The following is a 5,886-nucleotide window of genomic DNA, read 5'->3' as shown; positions in this document are numbered from 1 at the left end:
CTGATCAGCTCCCTGCTGGCAGTGGGGACCTTCTCTGGGTCCTGGGGACAGCAGGACCCCTGGGTGTTCGTGGCAGGATAGCACCTCCAGACATGGTGTCTGCCCCTAATTTTGGGGCCATTCCTGCCCCAGACCGTTGATGAGTGTCCTGAGGTCCCTGTCCCTTGTGTCCCAGCCCGCCTGGGTCCCTTGATGGCTGTGCAAAAAACCAGGGTTTACTGTTGGTGGTTAAAGGTTTATGGTTTGGGTTTAGGGATGTGGTTTGGATTTGGGGCTGTTACTTTAGTTTGGGGTTTGGGTTAGCAGTTAGGGTTGAGGAAAGGTAGGGACTGGGACAGTTAATAACAAAACATGAGGGGTGAGCTCATATAAAGAACAGAGAATCGAGGGCATTGCGTGAGCTTCACCTTCGGCCAAGCAAGAATCGGTTTGGCTGCTTGAAACGTGCAAGGGGGGCAATGAGTGAGGACAGAGGCCGAATTTCTTGCGGCATCTCGTGTTCTGCTGACCCCAGTGTTTTCCCATACACGTTTAGAGAAGATTGAAATCCGAGGACAAGAGGGTCTGATGAAGGGAGGAGAGATTTGTGAGCGCTGGTTTGAAGAGAATCACTGCTAAATTGGTACAGCACAGAAACGGGGTCTGGCCGAGTAGATCCTTAATGAATGGGGAATTGAGTGGCGAACGAACCCGATGTATTATTGTATTATGTATTAAAGCGAGACTTGGAGGAGGAGGATGAGCTCCTCAAACTCCAACCCAAACTTTAACACTCTCTCTAACCAAACCAACCTCACAAGGCCAACAGCAGGCATGGAACCACGTCTGTAATATTTCAGGCTGAGATTACCCTGGTAACAGCATTAGAAAAACAAAGAGAAAAAAGAAATGTGCTTATCACAGGACAGATGGATGCTCATCCTGCTCACTGCGTCGGTGCTGGTTCATCACACAGGTCAGACTCTGGGGTCAGAGAAACCACGCTTCAGGTCCCCTGAGCTCTATCAGCTATTTCTCTGTTGTCTCAAGCCTTTCCAAGCTATCCCGGCTGTGGATAGGGTATTTCTCACACCATTATGCCTTGGAGTAGTTCTGCCTCGCCCAGTCCCTTCCCATATTTATGAACCTACACCTCTCACAGAACAAAACCGCCCTGCAGTGCCTGGGTTTGTCCGTGGCTGCTCCAACGCACCACAAAATTGCTCTTTGGAGCCTTTCTGACCGTTGGGTCTTTGCATCTGGCTGGGAAATGCTCTTGTTTTCCTGGTCCTGACTTCGTTGGGTATCATAAAAAGGCAGACGGGAGGTTGCTGGATTATTCACGGGGTTTCAGGATAAGAAATCAAGGGCTGCGTGAGCCTCGCATGAGGACAGGGGATGTTCTCCTGGCAGGGTCGTTTGTGCTCTTGGCCATAAAGCCACCCAAGGGCTCAGACGTCCATTTTTCAGACATTGGAGCCCCTTCATAGAATCACAGAATATTCTGGATTGGAAGGGACCCACAAGGATCATCGGGTCCAACCTGCTCCTTACTTTGTGTTTGTGTAGGTGCCATAAAACATGGGTTCTGTAAAAATAACGTTAAATTTGTTCCGTTCGATCAAAGCAGCGAATATTACTTATTCCAGTTACAGCAAAATATGCGTGGAAATACTTTTTCATCTTTTATTTCAGGTAACTTTTCTTTAACCTAAAGTGTTCCTTGTCTTCACCAACGTGATCTGACTGTAGCTAGCCCCGCTTTAAGAAGGGCTTTGGTTTAGAGTCAGGAGAGGACTCCACAAATCCTTTCCAACCTAAATTACGCACTGATTCTGTTCACAGATACTCATCTCCACTACCATCACACAAAAGCATAACTACCCACGAGGAATGTACAGCATCTGCTCCATTTCTCTTCTTTTTGTTAACAATTAACACATCTTTAATTAGAATCTTGTTCTTTAGGAGCATCTTCACGTTCCATGTGTACGCGCCAACAGGTGGTTTGGTTCGGCTGCCGTTAGGCAGTGACTCGCTATGTGTTGTCTGCTGATGGAGTCTAAAACGGGGATTCAATACTGCTTGAGGATCTCTGGAACTGGGAATATGTTGAGTTTTGGGAATCCCTTCTTCTCCAGAGCTTTGGAGTGAAACCACGACGCCTTCTTGAACCTTCCTGCGCGTCTCCAAGCGGAGCTTTCTCTACAAGACCTTGCTGGGTGCGAACTGGCGTGGCCGCAGCACCAAGTGTCGGAGTTGGACCCCCAGGGGCCTCCTCCACCTTGACACTCCCATGAGGAGCAGGCAAGGGGTGAGCAGCAGAGAGGTGAGGGTGCAGAGGAGCCTCTGCTCTTGCTGCAAAGCGAAGTTAAACACGGGCAGGATGCGAAACACCCGTCGGCGTGGGAGCTGCAGGCTTGAGAAATCGAGGTGGTGTAGTCACTTTGCTCCAGTTTGGGGCATGTTGGGTGCAGATGGTAAATCCGAGTGCTTGTGCAGAGTTGGAGAATGCAGAATTGGCGTCTGCAGGTAGAAACAAATCGGATTAAGATATTCTCCTGTGGTTATCAAGTAACGAGGAGGCTGGTCAGCGACGGAAACTGAGCAAACCGCCCGCAGGAAAAGCCTGGACTGGTGCCATGTACCGAGTTAATCCTCTCCCCTCGTGGCAGTTTTGCTTTACTGGGATTAATTACCTGGACTTAAGGAAAATTATGTGGAGGGACAAGGCAGACGCGAGCGTTCTGCGCTGTAATGATCCCCGTGGTGTATTTGGTGCCAAGAGGAGGCTGCGCAGAAGCGCTGTCAGAAGCGGCTCTGAATGTTACTGAAGGCTTAATGAGGCCCAGCACTGGGACCGATTCCCCGTGGTCTCGTTAGTGCAGGTAATTGCCAGCTGCGACCACAGGTAGGCTAAGCGCAGGGGGCTCTGGTGCTGGCTGAAGCCTTGCTGGGTTTTACAGAGCAATCCTGTGCCTTGGGGGTGAGATCCCGGCCTCCGCTCGAGGCCCCTTGCGCCACAGCTGACCGGTTTCACCGCGGTGCTGCCCTTTCAGGGCTCTTTCTTCCTCTGCGTGTCACAGAATTGTCCGAGGTTGGAAGGGAGCTCTGAAGATCACCCAGTCCAACCCCCCTGCCCAGCAGGATCACCTAGAGCACATTTCACGGGATGGCACCCGGGCGGGTTTTGAAGATTGCCGGAGAAGGAGACTCCACAAGCCCTCTGGGCAGCCTGTCCCAGTGCTCTGTCACCCTCCCAGTACAGAAGCGCCCCCTCACATTGAGCCAGAGCCTCCTGGGCTTCAGTTTGTGCCCAGTGCCCCTCGTCCTGTCGCTGGGCACAACCGAAAAGAAACCTGCTCCGTTCTCTTGACACCTTCCCTCAGATATTTATACACGCTGGTGAGACCTTCTCAGTCTCTTCTCTCTGTCTTCTCTTTTCCAGGCTAAACAGGCCCAGTTCCCTCAGCCTGTCCTCGTTTAACAGGTGTTCCAGTCCTCTAATCAAGCCACCTCGAGAGGTGGGGCGTCTGCGGGAGATTGGGGGGATTTGGGAGTGAGGAAAGAGGGCGAAGAAAGCAGGAGGTGAAGCGAGGGACGTGGATGGCGACCTCTGGGGGCACGGCCCGAAACATGAGCAGGAAAATTGGCCTCTGTGTTCAGCCCTTCCTGGATGGTGGCACCGAGGGGATCCTGAGGAGGTTTGGGGGCAGTAGGAAGCCAGGAGGAGTTTTGTTGGCCACTCTTCGTCATCGTGGAGAAAAGGAGAGGACTGGAATAAAGGCAGCATCACCCCAGCCTCCAAGAAAGGGGCAGGAAGCGGGACCCAGGAGCCTCGCCTCCATCCCTGGGAAGGTTTTGGGGGCGGCTCGTCTTGGGTGGCCTCTCACAGCGCATGGAGGCGATCAGGAGTGCTCAGCGTGGCTCCACCGAGGGGGAATCGTGGCTAGCCAGCCTGAAAGCCTTCTGCCTCCCATGAAATCCTTGCGATGAAGCTTGGGGATGGAGGAGCGGGCAGTGGGGTGGATCGAGGGCTGGTTCGGTGGTGGTGTCCCCCTTTTGTTCAACTCCTTCATCCACCACCTCGCTGAAGGAACGGAGACGTCCTGTAGCCGGAGCTCTAGCTGGATATGAGGAAACATTTCTGTACCGTGAGGGTGACAGGGCGCTGGCACGCGCTGCCCGGAGAGGCTGTGGTGCCTCCTTCTCTGGAGATCCTCATAAACCCAGCTGGGTGCGATCCTGAGCAGCGTGCTCTGGGCGACCCCGCTTGGTGGTGGCGGTCCGGGTGATTTCCAGAGCTCCCTTCCAACGCTTCTGGGATTCTGTGGAGGTGCACGAGGATCCTGCCTGCGAGGGAGGGCTGAGAGCCCGCGTCCCGGGGCTCCTGCGGGTGCTGCGAGGGTCTGCGGCCCCTCTCTAAGGATTTCATCCGTGTGGGCCAGCCCAGGTATGTAAAGCAGGGACCGTTCTCCATCTCCAGGGGCATTAGAGCCTGGTGGTCAGTCCCAAATGCACCCCTGGGTCTCCAGCAGGTCCCAAGGTGCCGGAGTAGAGCGCTTTGCTCCTGGAAAAGCTGCTTGTGCCTGTGTTACCAGCTTTCAAAGAACAGGAGAGTCTTCAGGCACTGCAGGTAAAATGGGGAGATTGTTTTGTTCCAGAAAGCTCTGAGAGCCCGCTCTGACCCGGTGGAGGTGTCCACTTTGAGGGGTTTCAGGAGAGAGCAGCCCCGTTCCTCACTAGAAGTGAGCTGAAGTGAGTAGGACGTCACTAGAAGTGAGCTCAGCAGTTGTGTAGGAGCACGAGCACCACAAATTGCCGTGACGTGATGGTGACAGTGAATACAACGGTGGCGATAAACACAACGTCACTGACAACAAAAATGCTGGTGGTGCCACCGACGGAGGAACAGCGAAGCAGAAGCCAGGGATGTGACGCCCCCGACTAATTTGCAGAGCGAGTCGGGAAGTTGGCACCGCTGAGGAATATCCAGGAGCTCATTTTCCTGATGGCATCCTTGAGCTCCTGGTTCCTCAGGCTGTAGATGAGGGGGTTGAGCGCCGGAGGCAGCACCGAGTAGAGGACGGCCACCACCAGGTCCAGGGGTGGCGAGGAGATGGACGGGGGCTTCAGGTAGGCGAACGTGGCCGTGCTGATGAACAGGGAGACCACGGCCAGGTGAGGGAGGCACGTGGAGAAGGCTTTGTGCCGGCCCCGCTCAGAGGGCATCCTCAGCACGGCCCTGAAGATCTGCACATAGGACACCACGATGAAAATAAAACACCCAAAGGCGAAAGAGACCCCGACCACGAGAAGCCCGACCTCCCCGAGGTAGGAGTTGGAGCAGGAGAGCTTGAGGATCTGGGGGATCTGGCAGAAGAACTGGTCCAGGACATTGCCTTGGCAGAGAGGGAGTGAAAATGTGTTGGCGGCGTGCAGCAGAGCGTGGAGAACTCCACCACCCCAGGCAGCTGCTGCCATGGTGGCACAGGCTCTGCTGCCCAGGAGGGTCCCGTAGTGCAGGGGCTTGCAGATGGCCACGTAGCGGTCGTAGGCCATGATGGTGAGGAGATAAAGCTCTGCTGATATCAGAAAGGAAAAGAGGAAGAGCTGGGCTGCGCACCCCCAGTAGGAGATGGCCCTGGTGTCCCACAGGGAGTTGGCCATGGATTTGGGGAGGGTGGTGGAGATGGAGCTGAGGTCGATGAGGGCGAGGTTGAGGAGGAAGAAGTACATGGGGGTGTGGAGGCGGTGGTCGCAGGCTACGGCGGTGAGGATGAGGCCGTTGCCCAGGAGGGCAGCCAGGTAGATGCCCAGGAAGAGCCCGAAGTGCAGGAGCTGCAGCTCCCGCGTGTCTGCGAATGCCAGGAGCAGGAACTCGGTGATGGAGCTGCTGTTGGGCAT

The 5,886-nt window shown here is 54.7% G+C and overlaps 1 pseudogene; it reads right to left on the bottom strand.

The window, feature by feature from the left end:
* Nucleotides 1–4,849: 4,849 nt before the first annotated feature.
* LOC118261314 (olfactory receptor 14J1-like) lies at nt 4,850–5,886 on the bottom strand (annotated as a pseudogene).

This window comes from Cygnus atratus, unplaced genomic scaffold, assembly GCF_013377495.2.
Source record: "Cygnus atratus isolate AKBS03 ecotype Queensland, Australia unplaced genomic scaffold, CAtr_DNAZoo_HiC_assembly HiC_scaffold_52, whole genome shotgun sequence".
Lineage (NCBI taxonomy): Eukaryota > Metazoa > Chordata > Aves > Anseriformes > Anatidae > Cygnus > Cygnus atratus.
Note: the sequence above shows the minus strand (reverse complement) of the source record. Positions and strands in the feature narration are given on the sequence as shown.